The sequence below is a fragment of the Protopterus annectens genome, chromosome 5.part0, assembly GCF_019279795.1.
Source record: "Protopterus annectens isolate FY-2018-M chromosome 5.part0, PAN1.0, whole genome shotgun sequence".
Taxonomy (NCBI): Eukaryota; Metazoa; Chordata; order Ceratodontiformes; family Protopteridae; genus Protopterus; species Protopterus annectens.
In genome coordinates this window covers 509,768,839-509,789,927 of record NC_056735.1, presented here as the reverse complement: position 1 = coordinate 509,789,927, position 21,089 = coordinate 509,768,839, and positions in this window count along the sequence as shown.

The following is a 21,089-nucleotide window of genomic DNA, read 5'->3' as shown; positions in this document are numbered from 1 at the left end:
TCTTATTTACCCTCAGCAAATACCTCTTCCCCTTCTGATGAGAGAACTGAGCAACCTTAGCCTTATCATTTCTCTGTCTACCATTTTGGCAACTCAGGCACTGGGCTCATAGAATTAAACTTGCTGATCATCCTTGTAAAGAATGAACAACTTGAAAGGGGAAAGAGATTGCATTATAAAATGATACCGTGCTTGTGGACTTCTCACAAAAGAGGCTTTGAGTGTTTGAAAATGGAAACTCATATCCCAGGAAGAATTAGCATTTCTGGGTCTATGTTCAATTACTGAAAAGAAATATCCACAAACCACTAAATATTGAACAATAAACATTGAAATGTAACATTACCAAAAGTGTTTAACTTCAAAAAAGCATTCATTGAATGGGCATAGTTGGCCAACATCGCAAACACAACAAACCAAGGTGGAGGGCTTCCCCCCCACACCCCACCCTAACTGCATATACCAACTCCAATATTCCACTATATTGGAGAAAAGGTAAAACTTAAAAGTTTTTTTCACTTATCTTATGCATCACATTACTTCCTGGTTGTTGCCCAACTATGGCCATTCAATGAATGCTTTTTTGAAATTAAACACGTTCTCTAGTGTTATGTTTTGATGTTCCCTGTTCGATATTTAGTGGTTTGCAGATATTTCTTTTTGGTAAATTAACATAGACCCAGCTTTTCCACCTAGTCATAAACCATACCTTGAAGTAATCCTATTTGTGATCAGGACAAGAAATAACAGCATACAAATAAATTTACCTTCAAGTCTTTATGTTTGATAGACATGCTGCTGTGCAATGACTCCAACATGGCTGCCCATGGTAAAAAGTCTGTAGTACCTGTTTGGCTTCAGGCAATTGCTGATATTTTGTATGTTTTTGTTGCAGATCTAAAAGATAGCTTTTATGTTGAGCTATCTAACCAGACTATTGGCACATGTTCGAGAATTTAATGTAATTAAAGACATTGGGCTGTTTTGAGTCAAAATTACAAATTTCAGAAAAGCATTCACTTTCTAACAACTTCACTATAACTATCTTTAAAAATACTGTTATGGCATCTAATGCATTAATTTTGGTATTAGTTACCTAACCATCCAGATACAATCACTCACCACTGAAAACAATTAATTATTTACAGACATTCAAGTCTAACTGTATTTGTGACATTCTACTTTGATCACTTCAGTGGCCAAAGAAAGAAATCACTTTCAGTGAAATTGCATTATTTGTGGATATTATTATGCTCTCAATGATGGTATAAATAAGTAAGTTCTCATTTTCATTAATAAATGTTTTCTTTTCCTCTATAGAGATTCATAGAAAGGAGTCATTGCAAGTAAACAATGGTAAAGTGCAGTTCAAACCCAAGAAAAACAAAGTATATTTCAAACCTGATTTTTAGTTTGGTCAAAGAAACACCTATTTACACCTACAAAGCCTTAATCTCATCAGTTATCAGTTTTTGATTTTACTGATCTCAGTCACAGAAATGCAGTTTCTCATAAATATCTGGCTAAATGCAATGGTCCATTCTAGAACTGAAATTAATAACTTGAAGATTAAGTATGTAAATGAAATCCCACGAGGCACTGTTGTGTTACAGCTCAGCATATAACTCAGAGTTCAGCAATAAAGGAAAAAGAGAAGCAGATAAGATGAAAAAATGAATAAAAGCAAGCTATATGAATACAAGTAAAAGAACCGTGGGCAGCGCAAACTAAAAAACCCAGTTCCACTGCTAGGAAGTCTTCAAATAAAGCGTAAAAAAACCTACACATTTGCAGATACTTTTATACAACTTCCCAATAAGCACATCTTAAAGCCAATTAATTTGCATCATATGCATTTGAAGATATTACAAAAAAAGTAATGATGGAACAAAATCAGTGTTAAAAACACATGCTATGAGGTTTGGGAACAAACAAATTTGTTCAAGGTCAACTTCAGTGCTTTGGAGGTTATGAAAGGATGATAAAAAGAGGTTTAGGGTCTGGGAGGAATGGGATGTTAGGGCTGGGATGGAAGTGAAAGGAGATTAGGTAGTTCTGTGGGCAAAGAAGGGTTAAATTAGGTGGAAGGAGGGTTGGGGAGGAAGTGAGGTAGGTGTGGGGAGGGGCTTAAGGGGTTTTATGTGAGTGTAGCTGTGTAAGAGAGCACATTTAAGTGTGAACTTGCTACCCACATACCTTCCCTCTTTTTCATGGACATTGAAGATTTTATCATTACTTCTGCAGTTTGGGTGCTTAGGTGAGAAGAGGGGCAGGTCTGTCCCTCTTCTTTTCCCACTCTGATGTTGGGTGTTTGATTCAAGGAGTTTGTGGGGTGAAAGTGAGTGGTGGGACACTGCTTTGATAACTAAGAGTAAGCTAGCTGTGGTGACAACACTGCTTATTTGGGCAGGGTGAGCAGGGGTACACTGCCCTGGTTAATGGTCACATGGAAGTTCATGCTGTGATTAATCAATTTAAAATATCATTCAATAAAACCTTATTCATGAACGTTTTATAAAGGTTGTCAAATGTGATTTGGTGTGGTGTGTTTTACTGAAAGGGACGGGTACTGAAACAAATGTTTAAGAAAGATAAAATTTTGCACATATGTATTTATTCATTCAATCCCTGATTCATTACTTCTTTTATTTATGTATTTACTTACTTAAGTCGAATGAGCTGTCTCTTCTAGGCAATGCATGTTTTCAGAGGGGACTGGTAAAACCTACAACAAAGAAAAATTGTTTACAGCTGCAATATTAAGGCATAAATGAACAAGTGACTATTAGACTAAAAAATATTTTTTCAATCATTCTGCACAATTTCAGCACAATTCAGTGCATGCATGAACAAGTGATTGAGTGTAAATATGAACACTGAAATTAATTTTCACTACAATCAGGTACATACATGAACAAGTGATTAAGTACATATACGAACAATGGACTAAATTTTCACTACAATTCAGTTACATACTTGAACAAGTTATTAAGCGCATATTTGAACAGTGAACTTCATCTTCACTACAATTGAGTGCATACATGAGCAACTGATTGTTACTAGCATTAAAATGCTAGCATCAAAGTGTTAGGGTCTGGTACCATTGGTGGTGGGAGGCAGGGCAAATAGTAGTGCTTTTGCTTATATACAGCTATATAGAGAAGGTACATAGCTGAAGGGTGAAGGGTAACAATAAGGTGTTAACTATGGGCATGATATTTAACAGTATCTTTAGAGTGTATCAAACACAGATTGAGGTTAATAGATGTACTGTTGTCATTACCTTGAACATTAAATAACAATTAATGGCTCTAAGATCTGTGGTAAGATTGTCTCATTAGCTTAAGAACTATGAGCTCTGTTTGCTGTTTTGGAGTTGCATTTATCTACTTTAAAGTTTTAGTGGATAGGAGCTGTCTCATTATGGTATACCATAACAGCAAGTTATTTAAAGTTGGACATGGTTATAGTTGCAAAATTTTGCAACAAAAATTGCATGTTAATAGAAGATATTTTCTAGATACACCTCATCCAGCTGCAAGCAGTGACAAATGTTTATATCTTGGTGCTGACAAATTAAGCTATACTGTGATAGGAGGAAGTTAACTCAGACAAGACAGACTAATTTGTGCATTGCTGTAGTACTAATTCATGAAGGATTTTGGGGATTGGTAATGATTCAATAATTTTCTAATTGCATTCAGGTAATATATCAATGTATTCCATATAAGTCTGTGATTTTATTATGAATTTCCTTTACAATGATGTATTTGAATTCCTGGAAGATTAATCTATACTCTATTCCAAAATAGTACTGGTATTATGTGTACAGCTGACCCATGGATTATAATTGGTGGTTTATTGATGTTTGATTTCTAATATTTAGAAAAAATAGTAATTTTGATTATTTTTCAATTTTGGGTCAACTTTAAGCCATTATTATTATTATTATTATTATTATTATTATTATTATTATTATTATTAATACTAGTAGTAGTGGTAGTATTAGTATTAGTATTATTAAGTTATTTTTCAAATCCAAGAGCAGAGAGTAATAATTCCATCTTGCAATTCTCTAATAATATAAGTTTGTATATTAAATCCATTTACTAATGAAGAATCATTAGTGTACTGCACAACCAGAGAAGCTGGTGTGCAAGTTGGATGTTGATAGTAAATATCTTGTAGAAAATGTATCTTCATACAGATCCGCATAGTATTTGAAAATTAGAAGTGAAAGTGCATGTCAGTTAATTTTTGTCTTTATAACTTCAAGGTATGGACCTTCAGTCATATTGCAAATCAGTTAAGAACTGGTGGGGATATCACATATCTTATACTCCTGTTAGTAAGAGATAGTAATTGATGACATTAAAAGATTTAGATAAATCATGAAATAGAATACCAGGTGCCAATCCATTATCCTTGCTCATTGCTTTTTAGTCGAAAAGCTTTAGTGTAGCTGTCTGAGAACTGTGTTTCAGTCTGAATTCATACTGTGTTTGTGTTAATAGAATGTGTTCTGTTAATTTGCAAACAAGTTCTATGTGCTGCATGTCAAAGAATCTTGGATAACAGCAGTCTACAGTTCAAACTTTTGTTTCCTTGCCACCTTTATGGAGTGGTATTGTTTAGCATATTTCCATAACTTAGGAAAGGATCTTCCTATGAGGCATCTCTCTGGAGTCCTTATAAGTGGTGATACTATGAACTGTGGTAGATTTAAAAAAAATAAACTGATTTAAAATTTTCTATTGATAGTGACTCATGTACTTTCAACTTTATTAGCAGTTCACATTCTTGGGTGTAAATTTAAGATGGGATGCTAATCAGGCTGGAGTGCTTTGTGATTATGGAGTTTAAAAATGTTGGCAGATTCATTTGCTATCTTTGGGTCTGTTGGCAAGTGTGACTGGTTTTCTGGGGAAGCTTTATAGTTCACATGAAATTTTGTTTATGGTGGTCCAGAAGGTTTCTGGACTGTGCATGCTAGGGCTTTGCTGCTTTTTTTAAGTACTCTTGCTTTGCTTTTATGATTTGCTGCTGACACTTATTTAAAGTCTTTTTGTCCTTGTTTGGCAAAGATGAGTTATACTTTTCTTTGTATCTTTTCCATGGCAGGTCTGTTTTGGGCATGCATTTTTTTTTTTTTTTTGCTGTGATACCAGCTCTTAATATCATCTGACAAACTTCCATTCTCTCACACCATTGCCCCATTCACTGTCCTAGAGGCAAAGGATGAAGTGTCCTGAAAATGGTTTCATAATCATCTTGAGGGGACTATGGACTAATAACTAAGCTATAGTCCTGCAGTTCAAGGCCATTCATATACTCTAGGGTTCAGGAAGCAAAGAGTATAAGTAAGTGTGTGTCAAACACTTCAGCAAGTGATGCAACTCTTCGAGACTGCCCTGTCCCCCACCCTTTTAAAGTCAGCACTTCCATGTGGCGCCTGATCTCCACCATGCATTCCATCACAAGAGCATGCAAACCAGGCATACACTCTCACTCCCTCCTCCTGAAAATTGGTGAGCATGCAGAGTTATGCCATGAATCCTCTCCCCCATGCAAGCTCCAACAGGTGTCTGAACAGCAAATCAACCTTAGATCGCCCTAATTTAACCTTGAATTTATCTCTCTATACCAGTGCAGCTTACTCAGTTTCTTTAGTGTTGTATTTATCTATGGAAAGATTTTATGTATCTGCTTTATTTTCTGAAAAAAAAAATACTTGTTTTCCCACCTTTCTAAGCTAGTATATTCCAGTTTTCAGATTAGTGCTGAATTCGGGGCTGTGTTACAAGTTTCTGTGTTTGCCCATACCTTACTTGGATAGAAGGAAGTTTCTCTGTTCACCTGTGAGAGAGGGGAGCTTTGAGCAGCCTATCTGTCCCTGGAAGAGTAGTTTCTGCCCAGAAATTAGTAGTTTATTGACCATTTTGGGATAATTTTTATCTCTTTCATTTCCCTGCTATAAAACCCGCATTTGCAAGGTTTTTGTGCTTGTATACAGCTCAGCAAGCTCCTCCCTGGTGCCCTGCAGAGTTCTGCCGCAGCAGAAAGACAAAAAAGAGACTTTGGAGTGATTAAGTATCCTTTTTCTGCATTTTCTTGCTGCATTTAGCTAATTCCGCCAAAAACACCAATTTTTTAGCGTTTCTGTGATTTAAAAAGCTTGTTTCAGCTACATATTTTTCTTATATTACTGTCTGCAGTTTAACAAAGTCATTTTTGTGTTTAAATTGCCTATTTAACTGTTGTAGGCTACACACTCAAGTGTGATAGCCATTTCTGTGCATTTAAAGTGTTTTTTGATTGTATCTGCTTTATTTTCTGAAAAAATATATATATACTTGTTTTCCAGCCTTTCTAAGCTAGTATATTCCAGATTTCAGGTTAGTGCTGTTTTCAGGGCTGTGTTATAAGTTTCTGTTTTTGCCCATACCTTTCTTGGATAGAAGGAAATTTCTCTGTTCACCTGTGAGAGAGGGGAGCTTTGAGCAGCCTATCTGTCTCTGGAGGAGTGGTTTCAGCTTAGAAATTAGTAGCTTATTGACCATCTTTCATTTCCCTGCTATAAAACCCGCATTAGTGCGGTTTTGCTTGCCGGGCAGCACTGGTTACCTAGGGTATAACTATTCCCGGCTCTACAAAGTCTACTCTTCAATTTTTCCCTTGGAACTAGACAAACATTTATCTTAAGTACTCAAACCATTCACTTCTCAGCCCAAGACTTGCTCAAAACTCATAGCAAGCACTAATAAACCTTAGCACTAGGACCCCCCCCCCATACTGTAGAGAAGGACAAGGCTCTCTATTCGACCCTACCAGCCAATCAGTAAAACAGCTCACTATCCCTATCCAAGTATGTCCAAAGGGCAGTTTCGGGTGTACTCTTTGGTCCAGATGGTTAATCTGGGCATTGTGAGGCAATGTTACAACTGTCTCATGTACATAGACAACCCTCTCCTCCTACCACCAAACACTAATACATGCGAGAAATACAATTATACAACCAAACTGGAGGCTAAGCTGTCTCAACCCGAGACTGGTCCAGACATTCAAGAGGAGTAGGGAATTACCTGCATCACACCACCAGTCTCACACAGACCTATGAAACCAGAACCGGCAAAAAACACACATAAATACACAAAAACATACTCGGAGGCTCTAAATAAAAATCTGCAAAAGCAACAGAGACCTCCAAAGCAGACATCCAAGCAACCTCCAACACAAACCATGAAACACATACTTCACAAAACCAGTGTGCCATGCAATCACAGCCCTTAAAGCAAAATAACATACCCAACACACTAGTAATAGGGGACTCTATAGTCAGGCACACTGACGTCTAACTCACTAGGCTGAACAAGGAGAAGGTTACTGTTAGCTGCCTGTTGGGTGCCAGGATCTGCCACATAACACAAGTACTCAGGTCACTCCAGAACAAGTACAAGTATGACTTTGTCATTGTCCATGTTGGTGTGAATAACCTGAGCCATACCTCCCTGGACTACATGAAAAGAGACATGGAGGAACTCTCTGATCATGTAGACCAGGCCAGTATGACCCTGACCCTGAGTAGCATCCTGCCCACACCAAGAATGATACCACGGTATAAAGAAAAATTTATCAATTTCAACAATTGGCTAAACTTCTGGTGTCATTCAAAGGGGATCCAGTGTCTGTCAGCCTGGGATGACATGCTCGACAAACCATGCTGCTTTGCTAGATATGGCTTGCACCTGCCACCCTTAGACTTTCAAATACTGGCCAAGGCTCTTGCCACCCCCATAGTGCCTTTTTTAGGCAAGTTTCAAAAGACAAACCCACCGCCGTAAGTAGCACAATTAACAAAAAACTGAGGGTAATGCTACTCAATGCCAGAAGTCTAAACCTCAAAATGCATGCACTCGAGGCACTCCTCAGTATGGAGAAAATCGATATATGTGCAGTAACAGAAACCTGGTTTAAGGCTCCAGAGAGCACCCTAGCACTACCAGGCTACAACTCATACCATACATTTCTGCCACAGAACCTGGAATGAAATACAAAAGGCAGGTCATATCCATATTCATCAAGGATAGCCACACCTCCAGGTTAGTGGCACAGCACGATGCTTCAGAGATCATCCACGTGCAACTAACAATGGGCAGAACTGCAATTCAAATTATAGCTTGCTACAGATCACCCACCATGTCCCAGGACCCCCATTCTGCATTTCTGGAAACACTGGGAAACATAAAGGTCCTACCAAACACCCTGATATTGGGTGATTTCAATTACCCAAACATTAACTGGGAGAACTACTCAAGTACTAACTCCCTTGCCCAACATTTCCTAGAATTTATAAACTCAAATGCCCTGGATCAACTGGTCAACACCCCCACCAGAGGTGACAACATATTGGACCTCGTCATCACCAACATGGGCGACCAGTGTTCCACACTGGTGGTCAACCCCTTGCTGGTTAGATCTGACCATAAACTAATCACTCTGGATATCCACATTCTGCCCCCACCCCTGGTCAAAGAAACCACCGTGAAAAACTTTTCAAAAGCAAACTTCACCTTACATAAGACCGAGGTGGAAAGTTTAACATCCCCCATGCTAAAGGATAACTCTGCCCAAGCTGCAAAATCCTTTACTAATGCACTCTACTGGCACATACAAAAATGCATGGATCATGCTATCCCAAGGAAAACCAATACTCACTCCTCCAAGAAAAGGAAACCAGTCTGGTGGACCCCTGCCATAAACAAGCTATACAATAGAAGGAGGAAACTAGTACAGAAAAGAGTAAAATCCCAAGAGAGGAAGACATCCCTGATCAGTATCAGCAAGAAACTACGATCCCTCATAAAATCATCCAAGTCTAGCTTCGAAAGAAAAATTGCAAAGGACTCCTAAGATAGCCACAAGGCATTCTTTAGCTATGTCAAGAATCTAAGTGGCAATTCCGAGATCTGCTCGGAGTTAGTGCAGAATGGCACAAAATACACTGAACCGACCAATATCGCCAACGTCCTGACAGACAGTTTCAGTGCAAATTTCACCCCCCCCTCTCACCCCCAAAAGGGCCCATAATCATACCAGAAGAATGTAGTGCCCCTGAAATCACAGACACTCAGGTTAAAACAGCCCTCTCCAAAGCAAAAAACACAGCATCAATGGGCCAGGAAAATGTCCCAGGCTGCATCCTACATGAGCTCAAAGATAAACTAACCCCTCACCTAAATAGACTGTTCAAACTCAGCATCTCCACAGGCTACGTGTCCATAGAGTGGTGCACAGCAATGGTTATTCTGCTTCACAAAGGTGGAGCTGCAACAGACCCTGGGAACTATCACCCCATAAACCTGACTAGCTTATTCTGCAAGGTTATGGAGCGCATCATCATGGATCTCATTAATAGAGACATTGGGAACCTCCAAACACTGGACCCTACTCAGTTTGGCTTTGTTAAGGGCAGATCATGCCTCCTAAACCTGGTGGACTTTTTTGAGACAGTTACCAAGGCTAGACGAGAGAAAGGTGGTCCACACAGCCTACCTAGACCTTGCAAAGGCCTTCGACACCATTCCCCATTCTGGAATTATAGACAAGCTCACCAGCCTGAACATAAACCCCTACATCATGAGATGGGTTGCCAACTGGCTCATGGACAGAACCCACATGGTAAGAGTTGCGGGAGCTAGGTCTGATTCTAAACCAGTTACAAGTGGCATTCCCCAGGGCTCAGTCCTAGGACCCCTCCTGTTTGGCATATACTTCTCAGAGGTACAGGCAAACACAGGAGGACTATGGATGACCAAGTTCACAGATGACTGCAAACTAGGGGCTATAATTGACTCTCTGGCTGACACAGACATCCTCCAAAAGGGTCGCACTGAGACAGATACCTGGTGTCAAAACCATGGCCTCAAGCTAAAGTCAAAAAAGTGCATAGTTATCCCCTTTGGAAAAAACAAAGTACCCACAAATTACCACATAGGTGGTAGCCCCCTAAATACGGAAGACGAAATAAGGATCTGGGGACCCAAGTAGATATAATCTCTCCTTTGATAATCACATTGCCAAAGTGGTTAGAAAATCCTTCTATGTGGCCCACCTAATCACAAAAGGGTTTGCATCCCGATCAAAAGAGATCATTGTGCCCCTCATAGAGTACAATGCCCCATTTGGGATGTACCTTACAAGACACCTGCAACAGCTGGAAAGACCACAGAAGTACCTCACCAAGGGGATCACTGGCCTCAAACAGATACCCTATGCAGCTCGACTGAGAAAAACCAGCTGTACTCGGTTGCATACCACTTACTCAGAGGTGATCTCTGCCTGACATACAAGGCTATGTTCAACCCAGAACTGATGGACATGCTCCACCTAAAGAAAACCATATCCCCTCAAGCCACACACTCTAGGAATCTAAACCTCACCACAACAATAAATAGGACATGCTGGAGGGACAGATTCCTGTCCCAGAGACTTCCCATGCTCTGGAACAAGATTCCAATCTACATTAGGCAGAGCTCCTCACTAACACTCTTCAAGAGAAACCTTAACAAATGGATGGGAAACAGGAAGTTTACCCTGGGGATCACTTCAGTGGCTCTTCTGGACAGAGGCACAGGGAACTAATCTAAGGGGGCAGTGAAAGCCAACACATTCCGGCTAAGCTTATAAATGCCTTTGGGCAGATAGCCTAGTACCTACCTAAGAACCTATGAACCTATTCTATTTTATATGAGAGCAAACTTTATCCATTAAATCTAATAGGAATGTAGTTAGCAAATGTAGTGCTGAATTTATATTTTCAGTTTGGTCAGGGCATTTCTGGTTGACACTGTTGATCATATTTCATGAACTGGTAGACTTGTAAAGCATCAGATGTGTACTGCTTTATGTGTGGTTGCTAGTGGTGTATGTTTCCAAACTACAGTATTTGCCATACTGTCATTGAAATTGTTTAGTAAGCCACTACACAATTTGTAGTTAGTTGATGGTTTTGTAAGTACCAAGTCCGAAATATTGGAGGTGTGAGGGTACTAATACTTTCTTGTTGGAGATGTTATTTGTGAGTATAGACATCAAACTTTCCTTCCTTGTGTTTATGATCGTTCTAGGCAATGATGAAGTTTCCTTGTAGCAAGAATTCCCTATTACATTTAGCACAAAGTTGTGCTATAGTTTCTAGAAATGTTTAACTTCTCTTTGTGGGCTTGAACTACATACTTACAATGTGGAGCGGCTGCTAGCTGCTTTCTGTGGTGATTGTTTTAAGTGTATCTCTTTCTTCAGTTTCTGACAGGGGCTACATTTTGTAGAAACTGTTATTTAGTTTTAATTGTGCATTTTGTAGTCAGGTACTATGAATGTGAGGTTTGGGAAATGTTTACAAGAGTGGCAGGATGTGGGTTGAACTACTATCATTACCTGCTCCTTATACACTTTGACTTTTTTTCTATGCGACTTTTGCCCTTTCTGAAATCTGACTAATAAACCTTCCCTTAACTTAACATAAACAAGGCCTATTCATTATTTCCCATAAATCTGGATGTAGATGTAGGCAAGAGCTGTCTAGAGGGACCATAATACAGTGTAATTTATGTCCTTGCTGGCATCCCAGCAGTAAGTCAGATTTTTGTAAAGGCCTTACCACACCCCTGGTATGGAGGATGAGCAATCTATATTATAGCAGAGGCCAATGATTCCTTCCTCATGTGAGTACATGCTTCCATACACCTGTATTGAAGGCTACTGCCAGGTGGTAGCTTGGTGAGGCCTAATGCCTGCACCCAGACCATGCATTTGTATTGTGAAGCCTCTTCTGAGGAATTGTCTCAGTACATAGTCATCTCTGCCCCATCCTTCACCCTAGGATGGACAGGCACATACACTTCTGCCAGTTCAGTCAGGTGCCTTGACTACTGATTGATATTAATTTGCCTTAGCCATAGAAATCTTGTTTCTATACCAATGACATTGGATTGGCAGTATACTTTTTGAGTTATATGCGTGATAATTAATTCTGTGATGTGTTCAAAATATAATAGAGACCTGAATGTTGGGGTAAAAATGTATCTAGGAGCTGTCACTAAATCTGAATATTTTCTGAACTGACTGGTAGCAATTGAGAAAGGTTTGAGTGACTGTCAGTTATTGCTTGTTGATTGCTTATATTTTTAAGTAAATCTCTAGGATCTTTTTTTTTTTTGGGGGATTCTAGGCAGAGCATGTAGTATTTAGAGGATGGGTAGATTGTTATAGATGCAGATTCAAAATATTGTAATTTGAGTAAAAGAGGAGGTTGTTGTCAGTGTTTTAGTATGTGATTCTTATGTTATTATCATTGTTAGAATTAGCAGCAGTATTAGAGATCAGAGAAAGAAAACATCTACTTACATTCATGTTTATATGCAAAGACTGCAAAGCTGATAATTTTGACATCTTTTAGAAGAGTATAAGCTGTTTGGAAGAGTGTGAAGTTATTGTGAAGTGTTTGCTGTTACCATGTATTGATTAGGTTAACAAAGGTTAGCATTGAGAAGAGCTATTTATCTATAAGTGAATTAATGCTTAGAGTGGGTAGAAATGGATGGAGCAATTGTGATATATTTTTGTGGCTGTCTATTGGCTTGGAGGTATTGTAGTTACTATAAAGTGTTCTCTGTTGTTGCCATTTGTATATGATGGCTAAACACATGAGCTATTTACCTATAAAGGCCTCTAACTACACATGTGGATTTGAATGTGTGGCTGAAAGACTTTTTTGGTGAATTTTCACAGCTTCATCCTTTGCAACAACTCAGCGGCTTTACTTTTAAATTCCTCCCTGTGGTATTTTTTTGTGGACTCAAGTGACTTTAGTCAAGGAAGTTCACTAATTATATCAATATTAATTTGTTTTTACTGCTAAACAGCTAGCATGAACTAGACTTTGTAGTGCTGTAAACAGCTAAAGGAGAAATAATGTTTAAAAAATTACTAATGTTAAATGCTTTTATCTAAAAGTATTGCAGTATAGACTGAAGGAGCAAGGTAAGATTAACATTAATGTCTGTGATATACTTTCCAGCAGCTTGTCCATTGAAAGAGGATGCTCATATATGTCCTGAGAAATAAACATACATATACATTTAGTAATAATTTGTAGAGTTCCAATAAACCTGTATGCAGAAAGGTAATCGCTCTCAGTGAAATCACTCTTTACCCAGGGGCAAAGCCAGATCCAGTACTAGGGAGCCTAGGCAGCTGCCGAGGACCCGGTTCTTGAAAGGGGACTCAGCCACAACATGAATTTTAATTTAAAAAAGTTTCTACAACATTAATTTAATGTGCTTAAGTACCTGTTGCTTTAAGACATTTTTTTCCATGAGATAGAGCAGAAATACACACATATATATATATATATATATATATATATATATATATATATATATATATATATATGGTATTCAAATCCAAAAATAAAGCATGGGTGAAATACAAAGATCTAAAAAGAACAAAGTGTAGGTACTTCACCCTACTTGGAAGAATGCAGCATTTATTTTGGTTGTTGCAGAATGGAACTCACAAAGTACTAAGAAGAACTCCAATTTTCTTTGCAGGTACCTCTAGTGTGTGTGGGGGTGGGGCAAGGATGCCCCCATTAATTAAATTACCTGCTCAGGCTCAAACCCTGAACCTTGGCTACAGTAGGCAAGAACTTTAATCCTCTATATGAACTGCTAGACCCTTTGGCAAATCACTGAGAAATTCTGTCTGTCATTAGAGTTGGTAGAAATATTCTGAAATTGGTACTTTTGTCATTATTGGACATTATTGTTTCTTAAATGGTTTGAAAACACTCTGAAGGCGAAGGTATGCTTAATCTGCCAATGGCAAGATATATTTTCAGTGATTGTGAATTTCACTGTATTTACAATTAATGTGAGTTTCAAGGGAAAATAGGTTTACTGTTGTTCATGCTAATTCTGTTTTCAACATGCAATGGTTTATTTAACAAATGGCCATCGTTGATTGTGCTATAAAAAATGAAGCAATGTCAGTGGTGCAACAGGTTGCACACTTGCCCTTGGTGCAGAAGGATATGGGTTTTATTCCCACATCAAAGAGGTAGATGGCTAACAGTGCAGCATAAAGGAGTGCTGCACTCCTGATTGTGTCATCCTTTGTGTGAGATGTCAAACTGAGGTTCCATCCGCCTGAGCTGGTGGTAGCTCAAGGGAATGTAAAATACCCATGGGACCTATTGAAAAGTGTAACAGAAGTTCCTTTATGCTCTGGCCAAATTTTGTCTATTAGAATAAATATCACCTCCAGTCTCCCCTGAAAAAAAGACTACTAACCTGGTCAGCAAAGTATAAATAAATTACAGGTTTTAAATGAAATCCACATCTCTGTAATCGTTTCAAAAGTAAAGAAGAAAATAGTGTGACACTGACTGTTCTGAACAGTGTTTTTTGGTAGATAAGGACAGAAAGCCAAGTAATGGGACACTGGAATGGTTAGAGGGTGATCCGTTACCCTGCCTATGGTCCCATTTGACCTTGATCCGGCTCTGTCAAGGAGTTGCGGTGTCAGAACTCTTCATTCCCAGAATGAATGTTCATTAATTTGTTCTGTGTCTGTTATATTATTAATAAATATTAGTTTTCATATATTTGATGTAAAATAGTCCCACAGCCTAATATCTGAAGGTTGTGATGGCTATGCAATTGATGCTGGGAAAATTGTTTATATCTAAAATATAACAGTTGTGTAACAAATAACCAGATAATTTCTGAAGTGTGTTTAACACACACACACACACACACACACACACACACACACACACACACACACACACACACACACACGACGCATACACACACACACACACACACACACACACACACACACACACACACACACACACACACACACACACACACACACACACACACACACACACATGCACAGATATTCAAAGACATATAAACACACATGCTTGTGCATGCAGACAACAGAAACACATACAGGTAAGGATGCATACAAACAAACACACACGGATGCACACATTCGCACACATGCAACACACACACACACACACACACACACACACACACACACACACACACACACACACATGCACAAACGCACGCACAGATATTCAAAGACATATAAACACACATGCTTGTGCGTGGAGGCAACAGAAACACACTCATAGGTACAGGTGCATACAAACAAACACATCCACGCGTGTGCGCACACACACACACACACACACACACACACACACACACACACACACACACACACACACACACACACACACACACACACACACACACACACACGCACACACACACACAGACGTGCATGCACATGCTTGGATTATCTTTTGACTCAGCACTGTTGATTCCTCAAATTCCATTTCCACTGGAGATCCCTGCTGTAGAGTTATTTCACCACTCTTTCAAACATAAAAATGAATCCTATAGCACTTAGATAGCCCATTGGTCATGTAGGCACAAGCAGAATAATTTCTTGTAGTCTTTGTACTTAATGAGGTGCACATCAGTTGCTCTTCTATAGTCCACCTGACCAACTCAAACTCAGACTACTGGGATTATTGTCACAAACCTTTCCACTGCACTAAAGGGCTGTGCTTAAGCCTATAATTTTATTGGCAATTGTATATTTTTCATTGGGTAGTCTTACGTCATAAACCCCTACAAAATATGTGCAGGCCAAGGGTAGTTCTAAAATAAGGTGACAGTCTAGGACAACAACTTACTTCTTACACAAAATATTATCAGCACTGTGCTAAATAACAATACTTTTTCAAAGATAAAGGAACGGTATCCCCTATGCTTGGGATGATATGCATGCACAGACACAGATGGACATGCATGTATGCATGTGCGTGCACACACACACACACACACACACACACACACACACACACACACACACACACACACACACACACACACACACACACACATGCACACACACACACACACACACACACACACACACACACACACACACACACACACACAAACATACACACACACACACACTCACACACACACGTGCGCGCTCACACACACACAAACACACACATGGAAACACATTCATATGTACACACATGCACAAAGTTATTTGTAAGTGTTGATGCTGCCATTTCTTGTGTTATTTTCTGGAACTGGGGCAGAAAAGTGAAAAGTAAGCTGTCTTTTACTTGCTCATTTCCTTTCCACTGCCATTATTTATTTATTTATTTATTTATTTATTTATTTTTTGTTATGAGGTAAGTTTAGGGACACAGTGACATAGTGGATAGCATTGTCACCTCAAAGCAAGAGGTTTCCAAGTTCAATTTTCAGCTGGAGTGCCTTCTGTGTGGAGTCTGCATGTCCTGCCTGTGTTCATCTGGGTTTCCTCCCACATTCCAAAGACATGCAGTAGGTGAATTGGACACTCTGAACTGGCCATAGGTGTGAATGTGTGTGTGCAAAGTGTGTGGTATGGATGAACCGCCACCGCAGGGCTAGCCAACTGATGGTGTAAACCTTGGCTCTAGATAATTGTCACTGTTAAAGTGACACTCTGACCCCCATGTGCAAAAATTGGAAAAAATGGTTGTGGATGAATGAATGGATGGTTAGGGGAGTAGAAACAGAATGGCAGCTACATTTAGCCATGTGAACTTTGTGCTGTGATTAGGTGTTCATGTTTTTCTACAAGCTACCTAATACATTAATTCACTCTTTTGGAATGTCAAGCAGCCAATGGATTTGCTGATTCTCCAAGCCCAAGTTCTAAGTAAAAATAGCTAAATAAAGAAACACAGAAACAAATAAGTACTGCAATATTTAATAGAATAAGCATGTACAGTGTAGAGAGTTAGCAAATATTTCACTTAGAATGTAGATACCTGATCATAATATTTGATAGCTCTTTCTGACTAGCTTTGCAAGATCCATGTTGATATCTACAAAATGACTAGTCTTCCACAGAGACTATGTATCAACTTTCCAGTGACCAATCTAATAGTTTCTAGGCTAATAAAAGGAAATGTAACTCCCCCCATTTTGTGGCCAAATGAAGTGCCCTTAACTGTTTTACAGCTTGTTTCAGATAAGCATTCTGTTATGCTTTATACGGCCTAGATGTTTAGCACATGCACATAACTGTTTTAACACATAAGTAATACTAAAAATCAATAAAGCTCTTAATACAGAAGATTTTCTTAGCATTCATAGACAAAAAGTCCTTTATGTAATATACTTATGATAAAAAGGCCACAGCTGTAAAGAAACTTTAATAGTTGCATTAATATTACAATTATATTTAATAAATATAATAATTTTACCCATATAGCACTGGTTCATGTGAGTCTCTCTCTTAACTCAGTACTGGCCATGGAAATTTGGAAATGCAGTAGATGCAAAATTGTTTCCTTATTTATTTATTTTCATTAACTGGTATTAAGAAATGATTAATGTGGACATTTTTCAGACTCAGATCACGAGCAGCGTGTTATCATGCCATTATCAAAGTCACGCAATAAGCAACTGGAGGTTAATCAAACCCTAGACTACAGGATGGAGCTCATTACAAGTGCATAGGTTGAATCCTTTGTCAAATAACTGACAATCCTGTAGCCTGAATAGTAAGTGCCAAAAATCCTTCCCTTATCTTGCCAGGGTCCAGTGGATTAAGCAGAGCAGTCATACTTCAGTACCTGTGGAAAAGTATATAATCTTTCAGCACTTCTCTTCTGTGTCAACATAATCTTACAGTCTTTATGGATAAAGATAGCATCTGAGCTTGTAAGCATATGGCAGCTTATTTGGTTAGAGCACAGTTAGTCAGTTGAGGATGTACAAAACTTCCACATGAGCAGTAGTTAAATGGACCCCCTACATTTTCTGCTTTATCATTTCATATTCAATAGTTGCTTGTAAAATGTCATCCTTGCCTTGAACAGATCTTAGGTTGTCTGTATCCACTTACTTACCATATAAAAATGGAAAAATACAAAATTAAGGCATTCCTAAAACCATTATTCTTTGTATCTGCTTCTACTTTCTTAAATCATTTGTTACAGTAGTCTCTACAATACAATCACTATTATTCTTTTGTTCCTAACTTAATGGTGTGCTCTTTAAATGTAATCCATGATTAAACTAGCATATATGTTTCCACCAGCAGCAGAAACAGAGATATACACCAATGTCACCAACACTACTGTCCCAGCCCTGAAATACTAAATTTTAATCAGTAACAGACTATCTGATGAAGAAGAAAAGGTCAGGTTGCTACTACAAAGAGGAATACCCTTAGCACATGAGATAATTGGTGGGAGATGCAGCACACCACAGAGCAAGTATACAGCAATACAACAGATTCTCTGTGCATGCAAGTTGAACATGTATGACTTTTTTTCTGTCTTTCTTTTATGCATAGATTTCAAGCTGTAGTTTACAATGGCCACAAATACGGGGCACTTTTTAAATATTTGTACTATTCCATTTTAACAGTGAAAGGATAACAAATTCTGCTTTATCATGCATGTTCTGAAGTGTAGGAAGTATTTCATTGTAATATCCAGCACAATTTATCTACTTTCACTAAATCCTTATGAACCTCGATGGGTTGCTAACTGGCTTACTGACAGAACCCAGACTGTAAAAATAGCTGACTCCAAATCCAGCTCCAGACAAGTGACAAGTGGAGTACCTCAGGGTTCAGTCCTGGGACCACTCTTGTTTGGCATCTACTTCTCTGAAGTACAGGCCAACATTAAGGGACTCTGGCTAACAAAGTTCGCAGATTACTGCAAACTGGGAGCCATTATTGAATCCCCAAATGATGTGGATATTCTACAAAAGGGCCTTACAGAAACAGATGCCTGGTGCCAGAGCCATGGGCTCAAGCTTATTGCCAAGAAATGTATAGTTATCCCCTTTGGAAAAAAACATGTACCCATGAATTACCACATAGGTGGCAGTACACTAAACATTGAAAGTGTGATGAGAGACTTAAGAACACAAGTGGACAGTGGTCTCACTTTTGATAACCACATCGCCACAACAGTCAGGAAGTCCTTCTATGTGGCACACCTCATCACTAAGGGCTTTTCATCCAGAAAAAAGGAGGTCATTGTCCCACTGTACTCATCCCTCATTAGACCCATTATAGATTATAATACCCCGTTTGGTATGTACCTCACAAGACATCTCCAACAGCTGAAAAGGCCACAGAAATACCTCACTAAAAGAATCACAGGCCTAAGGCAGATGCCATATGCTGACCGTCTAAAAAAACTCCAGCTATACTCTGTGGCATATCGTCTACTCAGAGGCGATCTCTGCTTAACATACAAGGCCATGTCAAGCCCTGTGCTGTTAGACATGCTCCACTTAAAGAAATCCCAATCCCTCAGAGCCATACGCTCCAGGGATCTAAAGCTTGTCATCACAATGAACAAAACATGCTGGAGGGATAGGTTCCTGACACAGAGACTCCCCATACTCTGGAATAGATTGCCCATACATGTCAAGCAGAGTGCCTCATTGGCCCTCTTCAAAAGGAACCTTGATGATTGGATGGGAGATAGGAAATTCACCCCGAGGATCATGTCAGTCGCCCTGCTAGACAAGGGTTCAGAGAAGAAAATATTGTGGGAAGAAATATCCAGGGAATTGTTATGGCTAGGCTTGCATAGGCCCTAGGGCCGATAGCCTAGTACCAACCTATGAACCTATGAACCTACTATGTCACAATTTAAAAACCTTTAGGAATTAAGCAGCAACACTTGCAGACAAATTAAGGATTTCCCTGACAACTGAGGAAAGTAGAGAGATATGACTATCCAAATTAATTTATTTTATATACTTTTCAGCACCTGTAAGATAACTAATTGAATTCAGTGGTTATAATTTTTAGTGTTTTATTTTAGCTCAAAATTGATTTGAAAATAAATTGCTATTGTAACAAGTTGCATCATTAAAATAAATTTAACTATATAAGCAGGGTAAAGGAGATACAAAACTGTTTTGATTTAATTAGCAAAGTAACAGGCTGTTATACACAGTTATACAGCAGACTATAATTTAAATGTAGAAGTTTAGACTTACTTATTTTTGTGATTTACAACACTATTTCATGAAGCATCCATCAGGTGCATTCTATAACATGCTTTCAAAGAAACCAAACAAAAATATAGAAGGGTAGGGAAGCAAATGTCAAGACTTTATAATTTTTGAATATTTTTATAATGATATTCAAAAGAAATAATGATCTCTAATAAAAAAGAAAAAAAAAACAAAGGAAAGAAATTTCAAATGCGTGCTTAATAAGGAAATTAAGTAATTATATTGCAAGACATCTGTGATTGCATTTGAAATACTGCTATGCTTCAGGCACAAAAAACTCATAAGATCTTAATAACTACATAAATGAAGCTTTTATATTCTGCCTTCCCATTTACCTGAAATTGGAAAAGGAACATTGTAATTTTATTAATTTTTACAGTGTGCATTATGCCTTTTTGCATCTGCATCATGAATGGAAAACATTTTTAAGTCATATTTCAAGTAGTCACATACCTTTAATGTTATATTTGTGTTTAATTATCTTGTGTGATCACTGAGGCAAGATATCATGTTTATCAATGTTGATCTATGAGAACAAGAACATTAAGTGACTTGCTAATGGTTACTCATTATGCAAATCAGAACTTTACAGAATTCTGGCCAGGTTATACGTTTTGCAGCCCCGTGCATTAAATACTGTGCTTTATTGCCTTCATAATGTTTGATATATAACTGATTAATGTTCATACTGACAGAAGTATTCAGCAGGAAATCGGTCATCTGTCAAAGGTACAGCTGGAAGACAGAGCATAATAGGGAGGCACTTATGAAAGGGACCGTAAGAAAATGTTGATCAGTGTAATAAAACAGAGACAGAATACACCAGGAATTCTGCATGTGTGTCAAGGTGAATTTGTTTAATAAAACTGAAAAAAAAACGTTTGTATGTGGCAGTTTTTCAATTCCTGTATGTCTAATTAATCACTCTATATTAAA